General features: G+C 36.1%; 1 pseudogene; it reads left to right on the forward strand.

Annotated features, from left to right (window-relative positions):
• Positions 1-1,624: 1,624 nt before the first annotated feature.
• Positions 1,625-2,574, forward strand: LOC118840971 (annotated as a pseudogene).
• Positions 2,575-14,027: the final 11,453 nt, after the last annotated feature.

Consider the following 14,027-nt stretch of genomic DNA (forward strand, 5'->3'; position numbering starts at 1 on the left):
AACTATACTAGAGGGGACCTCAACTGTCACCTCTCAGAATTTGATAAATCCAACCAAAAAATAAACTAGAAAGAAACTAAGCAGGTAAATAGAATATTAGAAAATTTAGATATGGTAGACCTTTGGTGAAAACTGAATGGGAACAGAAAGGAATATACTTTTTTCTCTCAGCAGCACATGGTACCTACACAAAAACTGACCATTTGTTAGGGCATAAAAATCTCAAAATCAAATGTAGAAAGGCATAAATATTAAATGTATTCTTTTCAAAGCACAATGTAATAAAAATTCATTCAACAAAGGGTAGTGGAAAGATAGATTAAAAATTAATTAGAAACTAAATAATGTAATTCTAAAGAATAAGTGGGTCAAAGAACAAATCATAGAAACAATCAATAATTTCACTAAAGAGAATGACAACAATGAAACAACATACCAAAATTTATGGGGTACAGCCAAAGCAGTACTTAGGGGTAAATTTATTTCTCTAATTTTTTTTACATCAAGAAAATAGAAAAAAAACAGGTCAATGAATTGGGGATGCAACTAAAAAGAAAACGTGGGGGAAAAACAAATTAAAAATCCCCAATTGAGCACCAAATTGGAAGTTATGAAAATCAAAGGTGAAATTAATAAGATTGAAAGTGTGAAAACAAAACGAAACAAAAATCCTAAAACTATTGAGCTAATAAGTAAATCTAGGCGCTGGTATTATGAAAAAAAAATAATAAGACAGATGAGCCACTGGTTAATTTGATTTAAAAAAGGAAGAAAGTCAAATATTCAGTATCAAAAATGAAATTGGTGAAATCACCACCAATGAAGATGAAATTAATCATTAGGAAATATTTTGCCCAAATATATTGCAATAAATCTGACAATCTGAGTGAAATCAATGAATATTTATGAAAATATAAAGTACACAGATTAACAGATCAGGAAATAGAATGCCTAAATAGCCTCTTCTTAGAGAAAGAAACTGAACAAGCCACTAACAAACTTTCTAAGAAAAAAATCTCCAGAGTCAGATAGATTCACAAGTGAATTCTACTAAACATTCAAAGAACAATTAATTCCAATACTCTGTAAACTATTTGGAAAATTAGGTGGAGTATTACCAAACTCCTTTTATGGTGCTGATACTTAAACCAGGAAGAGCTAAAACAGAGAAAGAAAATCATAGACCAATTTCCCTAATGAATATTAAGGTGAAGATTCTGAACAAAATACTAGCAAGGTGATTACAGCAATATATCACAAGGATTATATACTATGACTAGGTGGGATTTAGACCCGAAATATAGCATTGGTTCAACATTAGGAAAACTATCAACATAATTGACCATCACAATAACAAAACCAACAGATATCATATGATTATCTTAATAGATGCTGAAAAAGCTTTTGACAAAACATAGCACTCATTCCTACTAAAACACTAGAGAATATAGGAATAAAGGGAGCTTTCCTTAAAATGATAAGCAGTATCTATCTAAAACCATCAGTAAGCTTTTTGGTCTGAGTTGTAGCAAGGGGCTATATAAGTAGCAAGGAGTTCCCTAGCTTCTAGCCCTCTCTCATTGCCTTTTTTTCTCCAATTCCAACACCTTCCCTTTCCGTAACCATGATGGAACAGGCCATCTCCTTCATCGAGGACGTCCTGGCCAGTGGCATCTCAGCTGCTATCTCCAAGACTGTGGTGGCCTCCACCAAAAGAGTTAAGCTACTATTGCAGGTGCAGCATGCAAGCAAACAATTTGTTGCAGATAAGAAGTACAAAGGCATAATGGATTGTATAATCCGAATTCCAAAGGAACAAGGGGTGCTTTTTTTCTGGTGGGGTCACTTAGCAAATGTCATCAGATATTTCCACACCTAAGCCCTCAAATTTACTTTTAAGGATAAGTATAAGTGGGTGTTTTGGGGAGGAGTGCACAGGCACACACAGTTTTGGAGGTATTTTGCTGGCAATCTTGCCTCTGATGGTACAGCTGGAGCCACTTCTCTCTGCTTTGTCTACTCTTTGGATTCTGAGAGAAACTTCTTGGCAGCTGATGTTGGGAAATCTGGCACTGAGAAAGAATTCAAAGGCCTGGGAGACTGCCCTGTGAAAATCACCAAGTCTGATGGAATTTGAGACTTGTGTCAAGCTTTCAATGTCTCAGTGCAGGGTATCATTATCTATAGAGCAGCTTACTTTGGAATCTATGATACAGTAAAGGTATGCTCCCAGATCAGAAGAACAGTTAAATTATAAGTTGAATGCTTGCGCAAACAGTGACTGCTGTGGCAGGTGTGGTCTCCTATCCTTTTGATACAGTAAGGTGGTAAATGTTGATGCGGTCTGGGCACAAAGGAGCTGATATTGTGTACATTGGGACAATTGACTGCTGGAGGAAGATTGTTGAAGATGAGGGTGGCAACGATTTCTTCAAGGTTGCCTGGTCCGATGTTCTTAGAGGCATGGGTGGAGTTTTCATGCTCACCCTGTATGATGAAATGAAGAAAGTAATCCTAACTGAAAAAGGGACCAGTGAATATAGATCATGTAGATTAACACTTAATCATACTTAGCAGTTTCTTATATGACCAACAAAGCCCAGCAGTGAGAGACAGAAGGAGAAATTCCATTTAAAATAACTACAAACAATATAAAATATAGGTGTCTACCTGCCAAAACAAGCCCAGGAACTATATGTACACAATTACAAAACATCTTTCACACAATAAAGTCAGATCTAACCAATTAGAAAAATATAAATTTCTCATGGGTAGGCCAAGCCAATATAATAAAAATTACAATTCTGCCTAAACTAATTTGCTTATACAATGCCGTACCAATTAAACTACCAAAAATTATTCGATAGAGCTAGAAAAAATAAACAACAAAATTCATCTGGAAGAACAAAAGGTCAAGAATATCAATGGAATTGACAAAAAACATACAAAGGAAAGTGGCCTAGCAATACTGGATCTCAAACTACATTATAAAGCAGTAATCATCAAAACTATCTGGTACTAGCTAAGAAACAGAGCAGTGGATCAGTGGAATAGATTATGTATGTAAGACACAGTAGTCAATGACCTTAGTAACCTAGTATTTGATAAACACAAAGACTCCAGCCTTCAGGATAAGAAATCACTATTTGACCAAAACTGCTGGGAAAACTGGAAAACAATAGGGCACAAACTAGGTATAGACCAACATCCCCACACTGTATACCAAGATAAGGTCAAAATGGGGGCATGATCTAGACATAAATGGTGACCACCATAAGTGAATTAGAAGAGGAATGAATAGCCTACTTGTCAGATCTATGGGGAAGGAAAGAATTCCTGACCAAACAAGAGAAAGAGAGCATTGTGAAGTGTAAAAAAGATAATTTTGATTAAATTTAAAAGCTTTTGCACACACAAAACCAATGCAACAAAGATTAGAAGGAAAGCAGAAATCTGGGAAACAATCTTTATAGCAAGTGTCTCTGATAAAGACCTCATTTGTCAAATGTATAGAGAACTGGATCAAATTTCTAAGAATACAAGCCTTCCTCAGTTGATAAATGGTCAAAGGATAGAAATAGGCAGTTTTCAGATGAGGAAATCAAAGCTATCTATAGGCATATGGAGAAGAGCTCTAAAGCTCTTTTGATTAGAGAAATGCAAATTAGAACAACTCTGAGGTACCATACCTCACACCTATCAGATTGGCTAATATGACAAAAAAAGGAAAATGATAAATGGTGGAGAAGATGTAGGAAAACTGGGACATTAATGCATTGTTGGTGGACTTGTGAACTGACCCAACCATTCTGCAGGGCAATTTGGGATTATGCCTAAATGGCAACCAAACTGTGCATACCCTTTGATCCAATAATACCACTTTTAGGTCTGTATCCCAAAGAGATCATAAAAAGGGGGAAAGGACCTACATGTGCAAAAAATATTTATAGTAGCTCTTTTTGTAGTGGCTAAGAATTGGAAATTGAGGGGATGCCCATCGATTGGGGAATGGCTGAACAAGCTGTGGTATATGAATGTAATGGAATACTATTGTGCAATAAGAAATGATGAACAGGCAGATTTCAGAAAAACCTGAAAGACTTGATGCACAGTGAAATGAGCAGAACCAGGAAAACACTGTACACAGTAAAAGCAACATTGTAAGACTATCAACTATGAATGACAGCTACTCACTCTTAGCCACATAATGATCCAAGACACTTCCAAAGGACTCAAGAAGGAAAATACTATGTACACTATGATGTGGAACTGATGGACTCAATGCAGATCAAAGCATATTTTTTCACTTTATTATTTTTCATGTTTTTTTCTTTTGATCTGTTTCTTCTTTCACACCTGTGACTAATATGGAAATATGTTCAACATGATAGCACATGTATAACCTATATAAAATTGCCTACCATTTTCAGAAGAGGGGAGGGAGAAAAATTTGAAACTCAAAATCTTGTAAAAATAAAAGCTAAAAGTTGTCTTGACATGTAGTTGGAAAAGTACCAATAAAAATAAACCAGAACCTTAATCATTTTTATTGACATAATAAAATTATTTTGTCTTGTCCATTGCACTCAGTGAATAAGCTAATATAAATTGGGTGTGCTTTGGCAAAATATTCTGGCAAAATATTCATTATTCAACTTTCCCAGCTTTCCTTACCTGCTGTGTTAGCAGCTTAATTCAATTTTAAAAAATGTTTACTAAATGCCTAATATATGCTCAGTATATGTGGGGCACAGTTCAGAGTAATCACTTGAGATCTAAGCAAAGTAAGCTCCTTGAGGTGAAAAGGATGCTTTGAGGACAGAGATACAGAGATTGTGTTTCACTTTTCTCTTCTCTTGTATTTAGGTCTGTCCTTTTCATATAATAGACACTTAGAAACCACAAAATAACAGCATGGAGAAGAAAAGGGGGGAGGGGAGAGAGAAAGAAAGAAAGAGAGAGGGAGAGAGAGAGAGAGAGAGAGAGAGAGAGAGAGAGAGAGAGAGAGAGAGAGAGAGAGAGAAGGTAAGGAGACAGACAGAGAGGGAGAGAGGGAGAGAGAGGGAGAGAGGGAGGGGGAGGGAGGGGGAGAGAGAGAAGAGAGAAGAAACCTAGGAAGAAAGAGAAAGGTAGAGAAAGAAAGAAAATGGCATCACATATTTGTCATACCCTAGGGTATGAAAGCTTAGATTTAAACTTAGATCCTTAGCTAATAAACCATTTTGGCAGCACAAGTGCACAAGAAGACAGTTTACTATTTGCAGATATTTAAAAAAAATAAAGCTAAAACCAGGGATTAATATGTAGCTGCATTAATTGGCATTAATAGCTGTTTGTTCTATTGGATTAAACTGTATTTGAAAACAAAATATCTGGATTTGAATCCTGAATCTCAATTGCAATACCTGCGATCTAATAACTTGGTCAGACTCTTTTAACTTTCTGAGTCTTGGTTTCTGCATCTAAAAAATGAGGAAGTAGATTTGTACTAACTTCAATTATATCCTAGGGGGCAAGATCATACAAAGACAGGCAACCTAAAGATTGACCACAGGCAGTTTTACTAAGGAAATTCACTTTTGCATTCAAAGGTTGAGCTAAGCTAGTATCAAAAGTCCAAATGAATTTATAAAATATAAAACAGATTTTTTTTAAAAAGAGTGCAAAGATTTTAAGATTGTAAAATGTTTACCCCCCCCCCCCATTATCTAGAATTTTTTAAATTTCTAATGGGGCTGGAAATTTTATCTCCTCTGAAGATTATAGAAATTCCTAAACAGAATACTACAACATAACTCTGCCCCATGAATATGTCATGGAATTTTTAGAAATTTATCTAAGAGATTCAGATACTTCAAAAGCCTAGGTTCTTGCTTCAAAGGCCTGAGAACTCATCTTATTTAGACCCTATTGAAAACTTATGAGTTAGAACCAAAGCTCTACTTGGCGAAATAGGCTGATCATCAAAGGCACTCAATATCTAATATGATTTATAGTATCTTGATAAAGAATTAAAGAATGTTCAAAAAACTTGTGATTTCAATACCAAACAGTACAAAAAATGCTTACAGAAAAAAGAACACATTGCATGTTAAACATTTTAAAATATAAAAGGTTGGGATGTTTTTTGTGGAAATCAGTGAATTTAATATTACATTCTACCAAGTAATTCATACAACATAGTAGTGAAAGGGATTGCAGACTTTTGAGGAAAAGGTGGAGCCCTGGAGAATACATTTTAGCCTGGGGTAGAGCAAAGAATAAGTGATGCTTTTAGTAGTTCAAAAAGTCTATGAGTTTTGCTTTTGTTTTTCTTTCAAGCCCACAATAAGCCCAGGAACCCAGATCCTAGGGATGGTGGCAGATAGGAGGTCAAATGCAAATGCAAGAATATATTGTACTCTCCAGGCAGCTTGAAGTACATAGGGGAAAACATTGGATTTAAAGTTAAAGGTTTTGAATTCTGGTTTTGAATTCCTCAGCTTTGCTACTTTCTCCCTGGGTCATCTTGAACAGGTTAGTTCCTCTCTCTGGGCATTAATTTCATCCTTTATAAGATAAGGAGGTTGGACTAAAATGGTCTTTATGTTTCCTTTCTGTCTCTGAATCCTGTGATCTCCCCTGATCATACTGAACTAAATAAAATTACTGCCACACATACTCCCTAACTGTATAAAAACATAAATGGAATGTTCCTTGAACATTTTCCCAAAAAACATCTGACACAGTTGCCAGTAGATTTGTTTGTGATAGAGAACCATGGAGGTCCTCCTCAGAAAAGCTGGCATTTGGGGCCAGAAAGAATCCAGCATGAGTACTCCTCTTATGTAATTATACTGATGCATTACATAAAATTAAAAAAAAAAACCTGAGAAAATAATAGGGAAAGAATGTGAAACTCAAATATCAACCATCCCATTTCCTATGTTTGTATTTTATGTTTACTTACTAACATTGGTACTTTGCTTTGTTTATATAGTTATTTTCTTGTTCAGTCATATTTGACTCTGTGACTCCATTTGGGGTTTTCTTGGCAAAGGTATTGGAGTGCCTTGCCATTTCCTCCTCCAGCTCATTTTACAGATGAGGAAGCTGAGGCAAACAGGGTTAAGTGACTTGCCAAGAGTCACACAGCTAATAAGTGTCTGAGGCCAGATTTTTCAATTCAGGAAGACGAATCTTCCTGACTCCAGGTCCAGCACTCTGTTCAGTGAGCCAGCTAGCCACCCCATGTATAATTATTGCTCCTTTCTTCCCTTCCCTTCCTTCCATTCTTTCTTTTCTTCCCTTCTCTCCCCCTTTTCTTTCCTTTTCCCTTCCCTTCCTTGTACTGGCCCATTATTTCATTGGTGTAGGGAGATCCAATGAGAAAAATCCTCTACTAATACATATGTCAGAAAATGTTCTATTGCTTAGTTCTATAGCTTTAAGAATGCTGCCTTGGAGCTCTGAAGTTGTCACTTAGCTAGGGTCACATAGCTAGTATACACGTGTTTTAACAATCCAACTAGCAGCTGCCGTGAGGGTGTAAAACCAACAACAACCAGCTCACAGAATGCTGCAAGCCCAGGTCCTCTTGATCTGCTCTATTTAAGGAAAGCAATGTTGAAAGGTTGACAATCTTACTTTAATCCAGCATACAAATATCATTTACTTAGTTCAGGGGAAAAAACTGAGCCACTCCTGCTGTGGCTCAGAGCTATGAGAGAGAAGGCTAACCTCTGCTCTTATATATCCTGTTCAGGGCCCTGAGGGCCCAGACCTCACCCAGGCTGGGTGTGGAAAAGATCCCCACCTCCAATATCACATCAGATACAAATCAATCAATAACTCCCAATTGTCTCAGTGCTGAGAAGTACAAAAACATCCCACTTTATCTGCCCCATTCAAACAAAGGCCAGAATCATTAAAGGTCAACAGCAAAAAGTCCCACCTTAATTACTATTACAATATGGCAGAGGGCAGGACTTGAACCTAGGCCATTCTGACTTTGAGGTAAACTGCCGGTCCACTCTAGCATGATGTGGCATTTTGTTCTGTTGTTGTTAAAAACATAGTGAACTTTGTTACTTTTTATAATCCATAGAATTTTATAAATCAGAATCTTCATTATATAACCTTTTTGAGTACATCCATTACATATAAAACTTCATTTAAAAATGAAATATCATCTCTAGCCAAGACTAGAGACGTTACACAAGTGAAAAGAGTCAATATCAAATACCTTGCTCCCAGGTGGGTTTTTTTTTTTTCCTATTTCAGGTGCCTCTCAACTTCAGACTCATTTTAGGTTAGAAAACGTTTTAGCTTAGAAAAAACTGCTGTTGTGAACTCTAAACTCACAATAAGAGCAGTTAAATTACATGATGTACTTACTACTTTAAATTTTAATTAGTACTTTCATGCATTAATCTGTAACAAATGTTTATCTAAAATGCCTCTTAGGGTTCACTATTTTATCATTTTATCAATATGACTAGTAAACCAGAGGGTGAATTTGTGATGTCATCAATGTATATACAACTTCTGAATTAAAGAAGGGACAGAAATAAAAATGGAGGCCTTCCCCTTTTTTACATGTCTATTTATTTTACAATTAATATAGCAAGAGGACCCTTTCTGAAATTTTTCTTTGAAGACAAAGGATTAGAGTGCCATACAACAGTGATAATAACAAGGTGATATATTATATGATGTAAGGGTTCTTAACCTTTGTGTATGTGTCCTGGAACCCCGTGCAATCTAATGAAATCTATAGATTCTTTCTCAGAGTGATATTTTTAGGTGCATAAAATAAAATACATAAGTTTACAAAGGGAATCTACTATATTGAAATAGTCATCAAAATGTTAAAAAAAAATCGCAGACCCTAGACTAAGAACCTCTTATATGGGGCAAATATGTGAATCTGTGAAGAACTACCTTACATTATTTCCTACCTTACATTATCAACTTGCAGTATCTTACTTTATCTCCTAGACCTTACTACTACGTACATATTAGCCATCTTTTCAGTTTCCTCCTCCCTCTTTAATACACTTTTCTATCTCCTTTATCTTGTTTCAATACTTAGCATAGGCTCATGAATTTAAAGCTAGAAGGGTTATTAGAGATCATTAGTCCAATACTATCTTTTTTTTACAGATGAGAAAACAGAACATCAGTGTCAGGTTACCTGTTTAAGGTTTCACAGATTTGCATTTTGAATTTAGGTTTTCTGATTCCAAAGCCAATATATTCTTTAATATTTTTTTTCCAGTTTCAAATTCTATTCTTTCCCCTTCTGTACCCCATGAGAAAGCAAGAAAAAACAAAACCTATTACAAATATGCATAGTCACGCAAAACACATTTTTGCATTAGCCATGCCAATACATTTTCTATTATCTCACTGGGCTGCTTCTAGCATTCGTCCTTTCATTGATGTGGTTGCTTTCTTCAGTGATGCTACCTGAGTAGTCTTCTAGAATTGCTGTGGTTTAACAAAAATTGTTTGATGACCAAACCTCTTTGGTGATGGGATTATCTCTCTACACTTCACACTTACCTAGGTTAGGCCTAAAACAACAGACATAAAACCTGTTTGCCAGGCACATACTCAATCTTTCCAGCTTGGTAGGATCTGCTAGAGCTTATACTCCATTGCCATAAATGTTATGAATTTCACAATTCACAAGAGAAGTGTTCCAGGGAAGGATCATTTTATATTAAACTCATCCAAATTATAGTTATTCCCTATCTAAAAATTCCATATCAGTTTCTGTTTAAACATTGTTTTTCCTATCTTCATAGCAATGTAGTTTATCATATTCTTTCCCTTCCCTTCCTTCCTCTTTCTTTTTCTCTTTGTCTCTCTATGTCTCTCTTTCTCTTTCCCTCCCTCCCCATCTTTCTCCCTCTCTCTGACTCAGTCTCTGTCTCTCCCCTTCTTCCCCCCTTTCCCCTCTCATGTAAAGTGAACCCCTTCTAATTCCCTTCATATATGTGGCACATTCTTCCTTTACTTCCTGATCCAAGTAAAGATTCTACTCTTTTTAATTTTTGAAGCCCTACTTCCATTTAAAAAAAAAAAAACAAACTTCATTTTCTCTGATAAGGTAAAGGTTTAAAGGTGTCAAATCCTTTTAAATTCTTTCTAGGGGGGAGACAAGACTATGCTTTGAAAATAGAAAATAATTACTTGACTGTTACAGAAAGACAAACATTCTATGCTGTGTGCAAATGACTGTAAATTCTACCTACTCTCCACACCTGCTGGAACCTGCTTCTTCAGGTGTGTCTTTTCCCTAGTGGGTCTCGTGACCAACCCCCGCACCACCCCCTTCCCCTCCAACTCTTCTTACTTCATCCATATCTTGCCACATTCTAAACACCTTGCCAGCCCTACCCAGCTTTTTTCTCTTATCTTAGCAGCTTTCATCTCCATTTCCTGGCATCCTTCTTGTGTTCTACTTTCCGAAACAAGTTCCTTCATCTCTTCAGGCCCCCAGTTTCTTCTCTAAAATGAATGAGTTGGACTGGATGATTTTTAAAAGCCCTTTGATATACAAATATGCTCTGTTTTTTGAGCATGTACTTAATTTTGTTGACTATAAATAAATTCAGGTGTTTTTGACCCCTTCCATTGGTTTCATATGGTTTGCATCCCAGAATAAATCATCTGACAACTCTCAACTCTAGTTTTGTCCCCATGGAAAGATTAAAAACAACCTTTTCTATTTGCCCACTGTCTAACCCAAATGCAATTCATTAATTGCAATGACAATCGAAATCCAGGAGGTGATGGTTTTGAAATTTCATATGACCAAATAGTCTCAATTTTTGTTATAAAGTCATGGAGAATTGAGCACTTCGCTTGTGCAACCTTGTTTACTCACATTCTTATCCACCTGCCTTTCTTGTAGCTTTAGCCTTCTCCTGAACTGAATAAGGAAAGAGAGAGGAGGGGTGGGAAGAGAGAGAGGGAGAGGGAGAGGAGGGGTGGGAAGAGAGAGAGGGAGAGGGAGAGGAGGGGTGGGAAGAGGGAGAGGGAGAGGAGGGGTGGGAAGAGAGAGAGGGAGAGGGAGAGGAGGGGTGGGAAGAGGGAGAGGGAGAGGAGCGGTGAAGAGCAGGTAGATGGGGGGGTGGATTGGGAAAAGGAGAGGGAGATGGAGGAAAGAAAGAAGGGAGGACGGGAGAAAGGGAGAAAGGGAGGAATGGAGGGAGGGAGGAAGGAAAAAAGAAAGAAATATTACTGGTTTGCTATAAGGCATCAGGGCCAGAACAATGCTATGTTTTGTTGTTGTATCTTTGCCGTTAACCATGAAGCCTTACTTGCATAATAAGTGTTTATTGAATTGTGTTTTATAAAATCAAATGGTACAATTTATACCAAAAGGGCTTTGTAACAGTAATGTTATGCAAATGTTAGCTATTAGTTTTATTATATCCTGTTTTTGTTGATATCATTTATTGATACTTTAAAAAATTACTTTCATGTCTGTATATATCCTCCTACCTCCCCTGCCCAAAGAGTTTTTAAGAAAGAAAAAAGAAAGAAGAAACAAGGCAATTTAGCAAAACAAATAAGCCCATCGATCAAGTCTAATGTGATTTATTCCCCTTCCATAGTCCCCCACCTCTGCAAATAATGGAGGTATATTCTGATACCATTTTTCTTCTTTGGGGCAAGCTTTCTAATTATAATTATGTTGTAATTTATTACACATTATATGTAATTATAATTATGTCATAATTGTCATTACATAGGGCTGTTTTTATTATTGCTGTTCGCATGGATATTGTTCTTATGAATTTTGCTTTCCTGGTCCTGCTTACTTCATTTTATATCAGCTCCTATGACTTTCCCTTCATCTTTTAATAATTTCTTACACAGCACAGAAACAGTAGTCCATTAAACCCAACTTGTTAAGCAGTTCTCCAATCACTGGGCATCTACTTTGTTTCCAATTCTTTGCTACTATAAAAACTGCTGCTATAAATATTTTGATGGATATAGGGATTTGTTACCAACAACATCCTTCATATTTATGCCTAGTAGTGGGATCTCTGTGTCAAAGGGTATGGACAGTTTAGTCATTTTCTTAGCAAAATTGCAAGTTGCTTTCCAGAATGGTTGTATCAATCCACAACTACACCAACTGTATATTCATATGTTTTCACAACTCCTCCAACATTGGCTACTCCTATCTTGTCATCTTTGCCAATTTGATGACTGTACAGTGAAACCTTAGTCTTATTTGTATTTGTATTTTTTTAGTGATTTGTAGAAATCTCATTTGATTATTGTGAGTTATCACTATTATTAAACTAGTATTAATAAATAATGCGGACAAAACCAGGAGAGACAGCGTGATCTGGTGGAAAGAATGATTTGTATAGAGTCAGAGGAGCTGCATTCAAATCCTACTTAAATCGCTTACTACTTCTGCAACTTTGGCAAAACTCTGGGAGTAATTTATCTGTATAACCAGAGGTCTAGATTAGTGGGATCAAACTCAAATAAAAACAGGGACAGTAATTTATATATAAGGACCCCAGCTGGCTGCATATTGACAGTTTTAAAATGTAATGTTATTTAATGTATTACTTTGAAATTTTATTTTGTTAAATACTTCTCAGCCACATTTTAATCTGGTTCAGGACACAATCAGGAATGTTAGGTGGGCCATATGTTTGTTGCCTCCTCAATGACCTCCAAAGTCACAACAATCCTGTGAGGTAGGTTCTATTATTATCTACTTTTTAACAGCTGAAGAAACTGAGGCAGATGCAGGCGAGGTGTGATTTGCCCAGAATCATATAGCTTTAATATCTGAAACCACAGTTGAACTCAGGTCTTCCTGACTCCAGGACCAATACTCTATGCACTGTGACACATATGTAAGTTGAAATGGACTATAATAAGAAAGGTTCCTGCTGATCTATTTCTCTAAAGCTAGAAGAAAATGTATATGGAAACTAAGTTCTAGGTATTAGAATTTATCATCATTATAACTGTCAAAATTTGGTATCATATGACCCAAAGTATTGCCTACAGGCTTAATAAAACAAATGTAAAACAGATATTTTCTCCATAATCATTTAATGTCTTATTTATACAATGATGTCTTTATTTTTAAATATTTAGCTTGTTTCTGGCTTTTGTCAATTATCTTATTCTCTGGCCAGGCCTCTTTGTTATACTTTTTGGGAGGCAACATTCTAGTTGGAACTCATAACAAGGTTATCTTGCCTGGCCAGTAAATCATCTATTTTATACATCATTCAAAACATTTGCCATAAGAATGTGACATGGTCGGGTCTGCGTGTATCTATGCAGGGGTGGGAGGTGGGGATCCCAAAACCGAAAATTTTCATCCCCAGACAAATTATTTTTCTAAGTTCTGTTTGTTGGGGCTTCTTAGTTCCTCAGATTAGTGTTGTTAAATTGAATCATTATGTATTATATTAAATAATTATTAATTATAATAAATAATAATTATTAGATTAAATGTATAATTACCTTCAAATTATTAGTAAGGAAGCTCATTTTCAAAGCAATAATAATCCACGTAAGTCTGAGAAGTTTTTGCACTGGGACATAAATCTTTTTAAAGGGTCAGACGACTAGTTATTATATTCTTTTCTTGATGAAGCATTCACCCAGGGCAGATAGCACAAAGCTCTAAGATCTGTACTTCTCCAGGGGCCTGGGGACATATAACATGATACTGAATGACTGGAATGGACTTCAGTCCTATGGGTATTATTCCTCCGAATGTTTTCAAAACCTAAGAACCTTTCTTTTTCTTTGTATCTCCGGTGCTTAGCACAAGGCCTATTATTGATTAAGCACCTGATAAAGGTTTATTTGACTGATTGTCATATGCCATTGTTCATTTTACTTCATTTGAGTCACAGAATCAAAAGGGGCTAACAGATACTATTATCTCTGGTATATTGGGGATTAATGTGTTGGTCATATAAATGCACAACAAATCTATAATTCTGTCAGGTGGATGAACTCCTGATGTATGAACTCCCTCC

The sequence above is a fragment of the Trichosurus vulpecula genome, chromosome 1 (assembly GCF_011100635.1).
Source record: "Trichosurus vulpecula isolate mTriVul1 chromosome 1, mTriVul1.pri, whole genome shotgun sequence".
Classification (NCBI taxonomy): domain Eukaryota; kingdom Metazoa; phylum Chordata; class Mammalia; order Diprotodontia; family Phalangeridae; genus Trichosurus; species Trichosurus vulpecula.